Below are 17252 nucleotides of genomic sequence, written 5' to 3' on the forward strand. Positions count from 1 at the left end.
ATAAAAAGAAATAAAAACAGGAGCATTCTCAGATCAGAACCAGTTTAATAACAATGGTTTTTCACATAACGAGACATCTCTCAACCTTTTAGAGAATAAAGAAAAAAGTAAGTCTTTGCTTTAAGTTTGCTATAAAGATAACACAAAAACATTATGGAGAAAATGGTAAACCTAGTATAAGGAAACCTGTATTATAAATTAGTTATGAAAAATTTTAAAAATCATGGGGTAGCGATTCACAAAAGTATTCACAGTAGGACTCTTTACATAGAGTCTACGTACTTCATTGTAGACACAAAAATATTATGAATTAGTGGGAAAGATCCAAACCTCTTAAAGTAGAAATTCCCTTTGATCTGTATTTGTTTGTATAGAAAATTTCTTCATAAAGAGCCTTTTTGGTGAAGAACAGAGAGTATAATTATTTATGAAGCTGTCCTTTAATTCAACCAATGAGTTTAATGGAAAAGGTTTCCTATGACTTCCTTTGTTAGTCTCTGAAGTACCCTTCCTCTTCTAGTTGGAAACGTCTTCCCTCTCAAGTCCTTAGCTGTGTCTGGGACACTGAGTAGATCCATTACCAGGAACCAGGATGATGGCATTTGCCTATTTGACTATAACCTGCCATTTGAACACCGGAACTCCCAAATGATTCATGTGAAACAAACCTGAGTTTACCATAACCATTAGATTTGGCTGTTGTCTTCACTCATTAGGAAAAGCTTTCCAATTTCTAGCTGGGTTTTGAAATCAAAAGACATGGATTCAAGTCCTAGTTTGGCTACTATTTTTAGTGAATGAGTAAAGATGGATTGTCCAATAAGCGACTCTAGGAATTCTCTCTGGGTTGTCTGGATGAACTAGCTTCAGGGAACTCCTCCCTCTCCCCTTACCAGTGGAAGGGGCTATGTCTCAAACAATGTGTGGCACCACCAGTTTTCTTTCTCCTCAATGGGAAGAGTTGCACCCCAAACCAACTCCCCACAGGTGCTAACAACTATTGTTTACAGATAACTGGCCTCTAAGCTCAGACCACTTAGTGCCCAAGCCCAGACTTTATGTCCTTTACCTATAAAAAAGAACAACAAGGCGTAAAATCCCTCTCTTGAAACACTGCCCTGTTATGCATCCAGATGCACACTTGACCCTACTGAGCTCACCTCTTTAAGAGATGCCCAGAGAATGGGGTGCCCTTTTGCCTGTGCCATACATACAGGGGATATGCTGATGTTTGCAAAAGCCCTTGGCTTTCAGTGTGATATTTAACTTCTTTGACCTTTTGCTTCCTTATCTGTGAAAAAGGAAAAAACAATACTTATCTCACAGGATTGTTTTGAAAGTTAAATTTATCTAATCATTCAACCCATGCAGGAAACACTACTGAGTTGGCTCTCATGTACACTTTTGCTGCACGGATTAAAAATTACCTTTGAGCCCTAGCCAGTTTGGCTCAGTGGATAGAGTGTCAGTCTGGGGACAGGAGGGTCCCAGGTTCAATTCCAGTCAAGGGCACAAGTTTGGGTTGCAGGCTCAATCCCCAGAGGAGGCAGCCGATCAATGATTTGATTCCCTCTCATCATTGATGTTTCTATCTCTCTCTCCCTCTCCCTTCCTCTCTGAAATCAATACACACACACACACACACACACACACACACACAAGAAAATCACCTTTGAGCGTGTTGTGGTGGACTTTTGAATCACAGATTTGGCTTTACATTGTGACTTTGTTGCTTTGTGCCCCTGTGACCTTGAGTGAAAACTTAACTCTGTACTTAAGAGAACTCATGAGTAATGGGGGGAAAAGGAGGACCTATGTAATACTTTCAACAATAAAGATTAAAAGAAAAAAAAGAGAGAGTGTGTGAATACTAAATAAGATTATGTCTATAACAAGATTGAGTACATTTGGTACCTAGTACATGCTAAACACATTTTTTATTTGCCTTCTTCATTTTTGCTGCCCTTTCTCCCTTCTTCCTTACTTCCACTGATGCTTGCTTGCTTCTTATTCCTTCCTGACTTCTCCTTCCTTGTTTCACTTATCCTGACTCTTACCCCCTCCAATTATTTCTTAAACTAATATGAAATGCTTTCCCAAATCCCACAAATTCCTAATATGCTGCATGGAATGCAGAAGTGAGTCCTCAATTGATGTGGGCATAGAGCTGGGTGCACTTTCTGGTCTAGGCTATGAATTTCATCCCATCTGTTAAAATATCTAAGGGGATAAAAATCTAACCTTGAAATTCTTTGAGGAACAAATACTTACCACCTGATAGCTTTGAGCCCCAGATAGCATTTTTGTTTAACACAGCAATTTTCAACCCTTTTCATTTCATGGCACCCATAAAGTAATTTCTAAAATTCTGTGGCACACCAAAAAATACATTTTTTTGCTGATATGACCAAAAATAAGTATAATTTTTATTCATTTACACCAGACAGCTATTGTTGTGTTGGTTGTAGTCATTTTTTAATTTGACTATCTCAGGAAAAAGAGGTCAGTGCCCCTGACTAAATAGTTAAGTATTGCATGTTTTTAAAATTCTTGCCAGCACACTGTTTGAAAATTGCTGGTCTAACATGTCATCTGTTGCCAGTTTCTCACTTGATCTAACAATGACAAGTCATATGCTCCTACCCTGGCTCTCCCTTAAAATGTATCTGTGTTTGAATTTAAGTACTAGATAGGGGAAAATATGAACTTTGCTTAAAAGCATCCTAGCATCTATCTTTTGCTCTTTAATCCTTAAATATAGCTGGGGGGAAAATATTGCAAAATTTTTAAGCAATTTTTTAATGTTGAAGTTACATAATTAGTATATAGAGTCAAAATCCTTGGACATAGAGAGAGGACAAATTTTTTCATCTATTTCCCTCAAAGCAACAACCCTTCATGTGAGCTCCTAACGTGCAAGGACCTTGTGCTCAAAAAAAACAGTGACTTTCATTAGGTTATCCTTGACACAGTGAACTTATCTATTAACATGGAGCCTCAAAATGTCACTAGAATTCATCCTAATACTAAAATATGGAAGCAGAAACCACTGTCATAGAATTATGGAATTCTAGAACCACTATGCTCCTCAGAAACAATCTTCTATAACCTTCTTATTTTACAGCTAAGGAAACTGAGGACCAGACATTTTAAGTTGCTAATAAAAGATCTGAAAGCAAGGCAGTGCTAGATAGAGCAAATTCTCTATTTCCTTTCATTTATTTTTCTTAAAGGTACACTATAAATAATTAGGAGAAGTAAGGCTGTAATAGTGTTATCTATTGATAATCACCCATTCTAGGCAGAACATAGTACTTATGCTTCTTCTGTAGACTTAGAACAGTTAAAAGTGGATATCTTTTATTTAGACAATTGGGGAGATCTAAGTAAGTTCTATAGCTTAGATAACAGAATAAAATCTATGTTAATTTCCCTGTTAAAAGTTGTATGTGGTCATATAAGAAAATAGCCCTAACCGGTTTGCTCAGTGGATAGGGTATCAGTCTGCGGACTCAAGGGTCCCAGGTTCCAGTCCGGTCAAGGGCATGTACCTTGGTTGCGGGCACATCACCAGTAGGGAGTGTGCAGAGGCAGCTGATTGATGTTTCTCTCTCATCGAAGTTTCTAACTCTCTATCCCTCTCCCTTCCTCTCTCTAAAAATATCAATAAAATATATTAAAAAAGAAAAGAAAATATCCTTGTATTGGGGAATTATATACAAGTATTTAGGGGTAGTGAGACATTATGTCTGTAGCTTACTTATAGATGGTTCAGAAAGTGTGGGGAGGAGAGAGAGAGAGAGAGAGAGAGAGAGAGAGAGAGAGAGAGAGAGAGAGGGAGGGAGAAATGGCTTGAATTAGAATAAAAAAAAGATGAAAAGAAATGCACCAGATTAAGGATGTATTTTAAAGTAGTCAAAAGATTGGTTGATGGTTTAGACATATAGCTAAAGCAAAAAAGAATGATGGGACACTCACATATTTTTTTAGTTGGGCTGAGTGATTGAGATAGGGAAGACTGGGGGAATGAACATGTTTGATAGAAAGTAGACCCAAAAGTATGCCAAGAATTCTATTTTGTCCCTGCCATACTTCAAGTACCAACATTGAAATTATGTAGAGATATCAAGTATGTGGTTGGATATAAGAATCTGAAATATTAAAGGGAAGACAGGGATGGAAATATAGATTTGAAATTAATGTGATATTAAGTGTGCTTTTTAAAAATTTTATTATTTTTTAATCCTCACCTGAGGATATTTTCCCATTAATTTAAATGTGTGTGTGTGTGTGTGTGTGTGTGTGTTGTGTGTGTGTGTGTATTATATTTTAGAGAGGAAGGGAGAAGGAGAGAAAGATAGAAATATCAGTGATGAGAGAGAATAATTGATCGGCTGCCTCCTGCATGTCCCCTACTGGAAATCAAGCCTGCAACCCCGGCAATGTGCCCTTGACCAAAATTGAACCTGGGACCCTTAAGTCCACAGGCAGACGCTCTATTCACTGAGCCAAACCAGCTAGGGCTTTCCATTGATTTTTAGAGAGAGGGAAAGACAGAGGGAAATATTGATGTGAGAGAACACATCGATTGGTTGCCTCTTTCACCAGTCCCTACCAGGGCCCTGGCCTGTGAGGAACCTGCAATCAAGGTACATGACCTTGACCAGAATTGAACCCGGGACCCTTAGGTCTACAGACTGACGCTCTGTACACTGAGCCAAATTGGCCAGGGAGATGTGCTTTTGATTAAAAAACAAAAGCACAAACACAGCGATTTGATTGTACCCTAGAAATACCTGGAGGTTACCTGATTTAAGAAGGGGCAGCAAATAAAATGAACCATCACCAATGCAATGTCTAATTTTTACTACAGCTAGCTCCATGAATGCTTTTCAAATTCATTTGATTGTATTATAGTCTTCCAAGAGGTCTGGAACATGAAGGTGACCATTGGTGATTCTATATTCATTTTTAGCTTATTGTTCCTGGGACATGACTGGTGGTGAAAGGAATGGAGAACACATGAACAGGGAAAAGTCCGATATTTCTCAAAACAAATGTAATTCATTGAAATAGCATATATAAGGGGGACATCTGTAATATTTTCAATAATAAAGATAAATTTAAAAAAGGAAATAGCATGTATATATGACTTAACAGCAATAGAATTCCAAAATAAATATCCTTTTAATTTCATTATAATTCTTACCTCAAAATTCCTGCAAAGATAAATATATGTAGCCTTGCTACTGACATAACCCTTCAAATAGTTTAAAATAGAACAGCATTCGGATTCCATGCCAAAGCAGACGGGAACTGTCAGAGTAGGCAGTTAGTTATTAACGAAAGAGAAAGGAGGCAGACATCTGGTTAAGCCTGATTAAGTCAGGAAACGAAGTTTCACAGTCACCCTGGGGAGTAACCAGCATCATTTTGGACAACATCCCTTCTAGTCAACAAGGTAGGAAAGTCAGCCTTACAGTTACCCCAAGTGGTTACAGGCTTGGGGGGGAGGGGTGTCACAAAATGGCAAGGGGAAATTCCTTTCACTAAGTGCATGCATAGTAGAAGCCAAGATGAAGCAGAGGGATTCTTTTTACTAAGTGCATATATAGCAGAAGCCAAATAATGAAACAAAACTATGAAGCATGCACAGTAGAAGCCAAAATGGTGACCATAAAGGGGGAAGAGACTAACCTGGGAAAATCTGGGAAAAGGATCCAATTGGAGTATGGCACAAGACCTCGGAAAAGCTAGGAAAGAGATTGGATTGGGGGTGGGTGGGAGGAGGGCACAAACAGAAGCCTGGGAAAAGCCAGGAACCCAGCTCACATCCTCCTTGGGGCACATCCGTGTCCTTCTTTCTCTTGGACATGTACTTTTTGCCTTATTTTCTCCTCAACTCTAAGGGTCCCTGTAAGACTTGCAACCAGAGGAGCAGCGAGCAATGGCAGGGCACTCCTCTTTTGCCTCTGTAACATCCTTTCTTGCGTCCATGCAGACACTACCATAAAGCCTGCCCACTCTCTGTTCCTCTGAGAGTGTACTATCTCTTTTTGCTCTAATAAATCTGCCACTATCATTTAAACCTCTTCTTACATGAGTGTCCCTGAAATTCTTCCCCCAAGACACTGTGGAAGAACTGCAGCCTCTGGTACCAGAAATATAACAAAGCCCTGGTGTTATTTCTAAAATTATATACATTTATATAGCACTTTATAATTTATAAAGTCTTTTTAGCAACATTATCCCATTTTGTTCTTCCCCACAGCCTTGCAAGGTAAATAAGATATATATTATTATGAATAAGGAAAAATGACAGCTTCTGGAAATGAGGTAGCTTGTTTAAATTAAAATGACTATTTTAAGTGACAAGACTATGCTTAAAAGCTAGATCTTCTAACTCTGGGGCTAGTTCTCTTCCTCTGATACCATAAAGCTTCTTTCCTTTTTTTATAACATGGTTAAGTAGATATTTATTGTTTCCCCAATTTCATATTGCACAGAACTGAGTTTACTTACCAGTGAAATGAATGCCTTGACATTATGAAATTATAAAATTATATATATATATATATCAGAAAGAGCTAAGATAAGAATTTATATTTCCTGAGTTGCTGTTTCCACTGATGATTCAGCTAGAGATGTTTATCACTGTAAATCACGGTTTTTGCTACATAAGTACCTTGCGCCAAAACCTCTGAGCAAAACATGCCTGACATAAATTCTCTTATGAATGGTTATAATTCAATTTCTTACCATATTTACTGCATTTTTTAATTTCCAAAGAGATAATGTTTATATTACATAAATGTGCATATTTTTAAACACCTTTTGCAGAAGGAAGTTTAAAATTGCTGAAGCAGATGTGACTATTGCCAAAAAAAAAATGAGGAAGTTAAACAAAACTAAATATAAAAATGTTAGAATATCAGATGTTAGAATGCTTGAGTGGATGCATTGTGGCAGTCACACTTGGGAAATCTTACATTTTACATTTTGGAGACATGTTTTACACAAAGCCCCTATTTACTGAAAATGCTGTTATATGAGTATATGATGGATGCTCTATTTTTGTTTTAGAAGAGGCATGAGTGTAGTTTAAGACTAGCCCAAAGAATCACACTATACTAGATGTTTATAGACACTGATAAAATTTCTCACAACCTATATACCTCATTAATACTGATAGTTATACTTAAAATAAGTTGAGTCCTACATGTATCATTCTTCTCTTTTTACCAGAAGGAAATAGGTTCAGGGAAATTAAAATAAGTTTCCTTGTATCACACAATTAATAAATGATGAAGAATTAGTAATTATTTAGCTTGTTTATATCTCTCAATGAAACAAATAACATATTTTGAGACATCAAGTCAATTATAATAACTATTAGAAATGTTTTTTATCATGGTTTCCCCGGGGCAGAGGTCTGGCTGGGCCTATGCTCTTGCTGGAACTCATGCTGAATTAGCACCTCCTTCCTCCAGCCACACCCAGGGCTGAAAGCTGATCTTCACTTGTTTATGTTTACCTTTGAGACAAAAAATTTAGTCTCTAACATAGAAAACATAGGAAAAACGGAAAATGCAAAAGAATAATAGATTTATTTGCAGAAGTAAACTTGTTCTTAGAACTAAAAGCCAGAGCATGGCAGGTCTGCAAACACTCCGGATCGCTGGCCTTCTTCCACTTGACCTCTGCTTGTTCAAATTTGTTTTCTCCTTCCAAACTTCGGATAAAGCTAGTGATGGATGTGCTGCCTTTACTGGATGGGGTTTCATAGTCAGTCTTACCAGCACTGAAAGATTGAGGTTGACAGACCAGTGTGTAAGTCTGTGAGAACATTACTAGTAAGTTCAGAGTGCAGTTCTGTCTCAGCATCTGTGGGGGTGACTCGGCCCCGGTGGCACAGGGCCCACGCTGGTATCCGGGGCGTGCTCCCTGCAGGCCCAGCTCACCATAGGTGCCTCTTCTCCTAAGAATCTGCCACCTTCCCTGGTCTTCAGGCTAGAAGTTCCGGTTTCTCTCAGAATCTGAGATGCCTCTCCCCCCATGCGCTGTGCTGAAGCTTCACATAACTGGGTGGTTATCAGGGCAAAGTGGAAAGAGTAAAAAAAAGCGAAAAAATAATCAGGATTCCCCCAAAATTGTGGAAAATGGGCCCCATTTTCCCAGGTCCTCTCTAGAAACCAGTTTTCCATGGCATTTTAGGAGCTTAATTCCTGTTCTGATTGCAGCTTCAGGGTAGGTGCAGGGCCAGGAGAGAAGAGGGAATGTTCCCGGGCAGTGCCCCAGTCTGGCTCCGACAGTCCTTTGCCCAGTCCTCTCTGTGTCATTCTAGTCCTGCTGTGATCAGGAGGGAAAACCAATCAGCTCACCTCTAGGCTGCTCATTTGTCAGGTTCTATATATTTTTATTGATTTCAGAAAGGAAGGGAGAGGGAGAGAGAGATAGAAATATCAGTGATGAGAGAGAATCATAGATTGGCTACCTCCTGCATGCCCCACAATGGGGATCGAGCCCGCAAACCGGGCATGTGTCCCTGACCAGAATGGCACCAGGGACTCCCCAGTCCGCAGGTGGACACTCTATCCACTAAGCCAAACCAGCGAGGGCATTTGTCAGGTTCTGACTTCCGCCCAGTCTGCCTGTGGCTGCTTCCTTTCCAGATTCCGCAGTTTCCAGCCTTTTCTATTCTGTCCCCAGCTCATGGTGGTCATCAGTGAGGGGACGGCTGGTTGTGGACCTGCTCCACCTTGGTGGCTCCAGAATATTGTGTTATCTTTTTTTTTTTTAAGAAGAAAGGGAAGGAAGAAAGTGAGCCTGGACAGCAAGTAGACTTACTTTAGAAATAAATGAACAGTGTCTTTTTTCATAGACCTTTGAAATGCTCGGTTGGTTGGTATGAGGTACTTTTTGTTTTCCTCTCTGGGTATTCTTCCTGAAAAAGGTGGACGGAGTTGGCGGCACAGATATGGGGACAGAGGGTGAGCATGCAGTCTCGGGTTCCGAGAGGCATGGTGTTCACACTGTTCTGAATTTGTGAGCCTCTCTCGCCTTGTGGTTCAGGATTGGCAGTAGGTGGGACCAGCTGTGAATAGCTCCTCCTGTGCCCTCCTGATATGCCCGTCTGTTGGTCCTTCATGCCACTGTCAGCTGAATGTGGAGGGTCAGTAGGCCTCCAGGGCACTTAGTGAAGCCACCTGTCTGAAAGCTCTGGGTCCCTGAGTCACTGTGCGGAGAGGAAGAGCCACAGTGGTTCCCAGGCCCACAACATGGAACACAAATAGATTTCACTGGGTTCAGACATTGGAAAGTCCGTTATTACCTTAGCAGACACAGTCTTTGATGGGCAATTAGAATCTCCCGGGCTTAACCTCTGAGTAAGTGTTGGACTTTTGATGAGTTACTTTTCGTCTCTCATCTTGGTTTAATCTCCTGCAGAATAGAGACATCTCTGGAAGAAGAGAGCATGTAGAGATAAGGTACTATTATCATCAAATTTTGAGCACCATAATGCCAAATACACAGAGAAAAAATATTAATCATCCCTTACCTTTGATAGAGTGTAAGCACCATTTCTGCAGTTGTGATCTGCAGATCATTTAAAAGCATAGACTCCCTACAATGGTGCCACCTTCCCTCTGATCATCACATGTCCTTGAATCATGTCAGATATAAACATTGCTACCTCAGCCATTTTCCTCATTTCCATTTACATAAAATGCCTTTTTTTAATCCCTTTCCTTTTAGTCCATGTGTACCTATTATTTTGATGTGGGTTTCTTGTAGACAGCATACATATGGGTCTTATTTCCTTATCCATTCAGCTACCCTATGTCTTTTGATTGGAGTATTTAAAGTGATTATTGATAGGATAGTATTTATTGCCATTTTATTCTTTTAACTGTGTTCATGTTGTTTTTTCTTCTTCTTCAAGAAGATCCTTTAATAGGCACTGTATTACTGATTTGGTGGTGACAAACATTTTTAGTCTTTTCTTGACTGAAAAGCTCTTGATTTTTTTTTTTTCCAATTTTAAATGATGGCCTTGCTGGGTAGAGTAGTATTGGTTTTAGTTTATTGCTTTCTATCACTTTGAATAATTTGTTCTAAACCCTTCTCTCCTGCAATGTTTCTGTTGAGAAATCAGCTATTTGACCTATAGTTGCTCCCTTTGAAGGTAACTCTCTCTCTCGCTGATTTTAAGATTCTTTGTTTTTAACCTTTGTCATTTTAATTATGATGTGTCTTGGTGTGGATCTCTTTGAGTTCATCTGCTTTGGGACACTCTGTGCTTCCTGGACTGGTGTGTCTTTTTCCTTCACCAAGGTTAGGGAAATTTTCAATTATTTCTTCAAATAGGTTCTCAATCCCTCGCTCTATTTGTTCTTCTTCTGTTACTCCTATGATGTGGATGTTGTTATGCTTCATGTTCCAAAGGTCCCTTAAACTATCATTTTTTAATTTTTTTTTCTGCATTGAATGGGTGTTTTCTGCTACCCTGTCTTTGAAATTGCTTATTTGATCCTCTGTTTCATCCAATCAACAGTTTATTCCTTCTAGAGTATTCTTCATTTCAGATATTGTATTGTTAATTTCTGATGGGTTCTTTTTTAGTTTCTATGTCCTCTTTCATGCTATCTCTTTGTTTATGTTCTCACTGATTTCATCCATTCTTTTTCTAAGTCCCTTGAGCATCCATATATCCACTGCTTTGATATCTACATCTGGCAGACTGCTTGCCTCTACTTCATTTAACTTTTTTTCTAATTTATTCTGTTCTTTCATTTGGGGCATGTTTCTTTGTCCTCCCATTGTGGCTGTTTCTTTGTTTCTATTTATTGGATAGATATGCTTTGGTTCCCACTCTTGATAGGGTGGCCACCATCTTAGATCTCTAACAATGTCTTTCCTTTTAAGAAGGAATAATACTGTATTGGTGGACCCACTTTGTGTTTATCCATTCATCCGTCACTGGAATACCTGAGTTGCTTCAATGTTTAGCTATTGTGAATAACACTGATGTGAACATGGGTGTGCATATATTTCTTCAAGACCTTGCCTTCAATTCTTTAAAATATATTTTTTTAAAATTATACTTTATTGATTTTTTTGCAGAGAGGAAGGGAGAGAGATAGAGAGGTAGAAACATTGATGAGAGAGAAACATCGATCAGCCGCCTCCTGCACACCTCCTACTGGGGATGTGCCCACAACCAAGGTACATGCCCTTGACCGGAATCGAACCTGGGACCTTTCAGTCCACAGGCTGGTGCTCTATCCACTAAGCCAAACTGGTTAGGGCTTCAATTCTTTAAATATCCAGAAATGGGATTGCTGGATCACATGGTAGTTCTGTGTTGTTGTTTTCTTGAGAAACCTGCTTTCCACAGCAGTTGCACCTGTTCACATTTTTAACTTCAGGGTACAATAATCTGTATATTGTATGCCCACCACCTGGCTTTCATTTTAAGAGTGGAATTAAAAGGTTAACAGACCACATCTTTAGACTTAAGGTATATGGAACTCATAGCTTGAGATTAGCCATGTGAGCTCAAGGACTCTACAATGAGTCCATGGGTTCTCAGAGGCCTGGGAGCTGCTTCCTGCTGTGTGCAATTCATGGGTCTTCTAGGATGGGGTAGTGGAGCAAGAGCATGATTAGGTCATGCAGCTGCAATCTTATCATTGTTTCATGAAAGTTTAGTCCCTTTGTGTGTGGCTGACCCTAGCAGATGCCTCCCTCCATTTCTTTCCTAACAGAACTATAGTTCTATTCAGGTGTTCCATCAGATATATGTTCACTGGCTGCCCAGGCAGGACTCTCCCAGCCTTTTGCCCCCTAAGGCATGGTGAGTCAGGCTGGCTGGGGTACAGGGGAGGGCAGAGGGCAGATAAAGAGCCCTCGGGTGGGTTGAAAATGCTATTAGATCCATTAAGGCTTTTAGGCATGAGAATGATACGATCTGATATGTGTGTGTGTGTGTGTGTGTGTGTATCTTTTCACAGTTCTGGAGATTGAGAAGTACAGGATAAAGGCACTGGCAGATCCAGTGTCTGGTGAAGGTCTCCTTTCTACTTTTAGACAGCTGTCATCCTGCTGTAACATTACATGGTAATTTATATTTTTTAAAGATGACTCTGCAATTTTACATTGGAAATATCTGAGATGTGTCTTCTTCTTTTTCTTAAATTTATTGGGGTGGCACTGGTCAATACAGGTTTCAACTGTAAATTGCTATGATATATAATTTATATATTTTGTTGTGTGCCTACCACCCAAAGTTAAATAATCTTTCTGTTATACATACATTTAGCTCCTTTATCCTTTACTACCATCCATGACTGTTCCCACAGGTAACCATCATACTGTTTTCTGTGTCTATGCGTTTCAGTTTTATATCCCACATATGAGTGAAATCATGTGGTTCTTAGGTTTTTACAACTGACTTATTTCTCTTAGCATAATATTCTCATGTTGTTGCATATTGCATTTTTCATCTTTTCTTGTGGCTTTGAGATGGGTCTTGAAAGCACAGGTAGGATTTAGACAGATGAAGAGGGTGAGGAATGTGCTTCAGGTACAGAGAGTGGGCACACCTGAAGGCAGGAGAGATGAAGACCCTAGCACACACCCTGCAGAGGCCTGTGAGGGGGGGACAGGGCAGGGGAGCAGAAGACCCTCTATGGAAGGAACAAGGCAGAGGGGGAAAGGGACCATCCATAGAGGGAGCAGGGCAAGGGGAGAGAGGACCCTGTTCCCTCCATGGAGGATCCTGTGTCCCCTGCCCTACCTTCTCCATGGAGGATCCTGTGTCCCCGACCTGCCTTCTCCATGGAGGGTCCCCTGTCTTCCCTGGAGGAAGGAGAGATAAAGACTGGAGACCTGAGCACAGACCTCCCAGAAGCCTATGAATGAGGGGACAGAGCAGAGAAACAGAAGACCCTACATGAAGGGGGCAGAGTAGGAAGGACAAAGGACCCTTCATGCAGGAGGCAAGGCAGAGGGACAGGGAACCCTCCATGGAAAGACAGGGTACTAAAACAAGGAACCCTTGCCTGGAATAATAGTGTTGTTAATTTGCCATTTGCTTGGAATGTTGTTGTTTTTTAATTTATCTTACTAAGAGATATTATCCTGTATTCTATTGGTTTGTGAAATGCCTACTCTGAGCCTTTGTTAAATAAATTGCTGACAAAGACTAATCAATCTCTGAGCATAATTTTGATGCCCAATACAAAACAAAACAAAACATAAATTTATATACTATTTGAGGAAATAAAGCTTTTTCTCCTCCTTCTCAATAATATTATCTCTCATTGTAGTGTGTACCTATAGCAGTAATGGCGAACCTTTTGAGCTCGGCATGTCAGCATTTTGAAAAACCCTAACTTAACTCTGGTGCTGTGTCACATATAGAATTTTTTTTGATATTTGCAACCATAGTAAAACAAAGACTTATATTTTTGATATTTATTTTATATATTTAAATGCCATTTAACAAAGAAAAATCAACCAAAAAAATGAGTTCACGTATCACCTCTGACACGCGTGTCATAGGTTCGCCATCACAGGCTTATAGGAATCAGGAATGTAATATCAGTTACTGATCTATCCTCTCCTATATAATAAAAGGCTAATATGCAAATCGACTGAATGGTGGGACGACTGGTCGCTATGATGTGCACTGACCACCAGGGGGCAGATGCTCAACACAGGAACTGCCCCCTGGTGGTCAGTGTGCTCCCACAGCGGGAGTGCTGCTCAGCCAGAAGCCAGGCTCATGGCTGGCAAGCGCAGCGGCGGTGGCAGGAGCCACTCTCGCCTCCGCGGCAGCGCTAAGAACCCCTCGGGCGATGTCCGACTGTCAGGAGTGGGCCTAAGCTGGCAGCCGGACATCCCCCAAGGGTCCCGGATTGTGAGAGGGTGCTGGCTTGGCTGAGGAACCCTCCCCACCCCCCAGTGCATGAATGTCGTGCACTGGGCCTCTAGTGTTATATAAATGCCAAAATTACAGTTGTATTTATGGCCAATAAATACAGCCTATAAACATTATTAAATTGTTTCAAAAATAACAGAGAATAGTTATCTGGGAGGCACAAAAAAAGAAATTGCTTTGTTGGAGATTGTTAAACTAAAAATAAAATATCTTTCAAAGTAATGGGCAACAAGCATTTATTTGAGATAAAAAAAAAATCTATTCAGAAAGCACTGATTTAGATAGAAGCCCACAAAATATTCTGATAAAGAGACAAAAGCAAAGGGTGTTTATGAGAAAGGGAAGAAGGACAATTACATCAGTAGAGGAAGGCCTTTCTATGAGTACAGAAAAGCTAACATAGTGATACTAAGTCTAAACAATTTTCTGTCTGTGAGTCATCAGTCTTATAGTCATAATATCTGCTTTCTTATTATCTTTGCAAATAGTTCAATGTTGTTTCAGGCCTAGTCCAAAGGTAATTTTGCCCTAATTTAACATTCCAAAGATTTGAGGCATAAGACGTGGGGGGCAGTGACTCTGGAATGGCAGCTCTGGCTCCATTTTAAAGTGGCTCCATCTATTATTATTATTATTATTTATTTATTTATTTTTTTTTTACAAAACTACCTCAAAGATTTTCCTCTTATTTACACTGGCTGCCTGTGGGGCCCCTCAGATGATTCCAATGTAAACCAGGGTGGAGTAGTACTGTGTCAGATGATCTTTAAGCTCCCTTCCTGCTCTAAAATCAGTTGTTTCTAATAACAGAGTTACATTTTTATTTCATTCCAATAGTTAAATTTAAACATTGCCAGTTGTTTGAATTTATTTTTATATTTTCATTATTTAACCTTCAGGAAGGATATTCAAGTCAAAATGTAAAAGTGTCTCCTGTTACAATACTTATTTGAAAAACAAACAAATCTAAGCAAAGAAGAAACTTTGAAAAATAAGCCTGTGAGCAGAATTCAAAATTATGTGTAGATAAGGGGCAATAAATTTCCAAGTTAATTAAACCTAGACTTTTAAGAAAAGATGAAAGCAAAACTGCATAGCCAGAAAATATAAAAATTAGAATAGATCCCTAAGGAAACCAAGGCAGGAAAAATTAAGGACATTTTTATATAGAATTGGTGTCAGGAAACTTAAGGAAAAAGAATGGAAAAAAAGAGATTAAACCAATGGTATGACAAATGAAGAGATGGTGCAGGTGACCTGGGAGAGAAGCTGGGTGAAAGGCATGAATTATGAAGGAAGGCGCTGCCCTGAGAAAAAGAAGCTCAACCTCTTCACTGGAGTTAGAGGGAGCAGCAAATGGTCCAGGCCTTAGGGGTTGAGGGAGAGACCATCACATCTTCATCATCAACTAGGTCATTTAAGAACACTTTATGTCAAAATAACCATTATAGATGTACTTAAGGAACATACAATACATATGAGGCTCACTGGACTCAGTACCAATTCACATTTAAAAAAAGATCAGAAAGCCCTAGCCAGTTTGGCTCAGTGGATTGAGTGTTGGCCTGTGGACTGAAGGGTCCGAGGTTCAATTCTGGTCAAGGGCACATGCCTGGTTGCAGGCTCGGTCCCCAATAAGGGGCGTGCAGGAGGCAGCCGATCAATGATTCTCTCTCACCATTGATGCTTCTGTCTGTCTCCCTCTCCCTTCCTCTTTGAAATCAATAGGCTCAGAGCAGGCATTTCACAAACCAATAGCATACAGGATAATATCTCTTAGTAAGACAAAATATTTTTTTAAATGTTTTAAAAAAAGATCAGAAATATATTTTTAAGAAAAGGTAGCCCACAGAAGCCACCTTTCCCTTATATTACTTGACATTCAAGAGCCTTTTAACACAACATAGTTAATATTCCAGAGCAGCATATATTTGGGTGGTTTATAGAAACCACCTTCTCCTTATATTACTTGACATTTTAGAACATTTTAGGTTTTGATGTCTAGTTGTTAATGTTCCACATTCTTCTTCTAAAAATGAGGTTCACATGGCCATTGTGCAGAACATTTGTAAGACAAAGGAAAACACACCTCCCATCCCAGCACCTTGATATAAATATCAATAATATCTTTGGCATATATATTTGCATTTTTTCATATGAAGTTTGTATGAATTTGCAACCTTAACTTTAGATGTGCAAAAGTAGAAGGCAAGATTTGGGCCCTCGTTATCTGCACGCCCTGGTGTTAGGTCTATGACTGTGTTACTTTACACAACGAAAGGGAATTAAGGTTGCAGATGGAATTAGGTTGCTAAGCAGTTAACAAAATAGGGAGATTATACTGGGCTTCTTGGGTGGAAATGGAAGTAGAAAAGGAAGTCAGAGAGATGTGACTGTTAGGAAGAGGCAGGAGAGATTCGAATCATGAGGGGGCTCAACCTGCCACTACTGGCTTTGATGATGTAGCATGGGGATCATGAGCCAGAAGGAGTTTAGAATATGCTACCCCAAATATATGTTGCTCTGGCATATTGACTATTTTGTCTTTAAGGCTCCTGAAAAACAGCAAATATAAGAAAAATACTTATATTTTTCTTTAAAAGCAGTGGATGAAATACCTATATGAAAGATGTCCTCTCTACACCGTAAGAAAAATACATTCTAATCATCAAGGACAGGAAGTTGAGATAAAGAGAATTCTATATAAACAGACCTCGTTAAAATAATTCTTATCTTCCATAAGCCTGCCCACATAGCTGAGTCACCTTTTCACAATTGCCTCTCTTTGTTCTAATATAAAAGTGAATTGGTTTCACAATTTCTTTGGGTCTTTGTGCCTCATGAAAGCTCCTAAGTCATGAAAAGCTTGTTAAATAAATGTGTATGCTTTTCTTCTGTTGATTTGTATTATGTCAATTTAATTCTCAGACCCAGCCAAAAGGAACCCTAAGAGGTTTTGTAGGGAGCAGCTATAGGGTCAAGCCTCGGATTGACCTGTGGCAGGGACACAAACAAGTCCCAGCTTGGGGGGCAGAGCCCTCCTAGCATAATTAAGCGTGACCTTATAGTCCTCCATTGTTCTTTCCTAGGTACCTAATGGGCTGTGGGAGGTGCAGCAAGTGCTGCCAAAACAAGCTGAAACTCGCAAGAACACTGTAAACATGTTGACCACTTCCCTTGTTTTGCTTTGTGTGCTCTGACTATAAAATAAAGCTTTGGCTTTCAGCAGGGGTCCTCAAACATTTTAAACAGGGGGCCAGTTCATTGTCCCTCAGGCTGTTGGAGGGAACTATGAACAAATTCCAAT

The 17252-nt window shown here is 39.6% G+C and overlaps 1 long non-coding RNA gene across 1 annotated transcript in view; it reads right to left on the bottom strand.

Moving 5' to 3' along the window:
- Positions 1 to 7429: 7429 nt before the first annotated feature.
- LOC102769360 overlaps positions 7430 to 17252 on the bottom strand; it is an 11985-nt gene continuing 2162 nt past the window's right edge. The window contains exons 2-3 of the long non-coding RNA XR_435239.2: positions 9332 to 9460; positions 7430 to 8346 (exon numbers count right to left, since the gene is read on the bottom strand). This is a non-coding gene — a long non-coding RNA (uncharacterized LOC102769360). The remainder of the gene's footprint in view (positions 8347 to 9331; positions 9461 to 17252) is intronic.

Source organism: Myotis davidii, unplaced genomic scaffold (assembly GCF_000327345.1).
Source record: "Myotis davidii unplaced genomic scaffold, ASM32734v1 scaffold130, whole genome shotgun sequence".
Lineage (NCBI taxonomy): Eukaryota > Metazoa > Chordata > Mammalia > Chiroptera > Vespertilionidae > Myotis > Myotis davidii.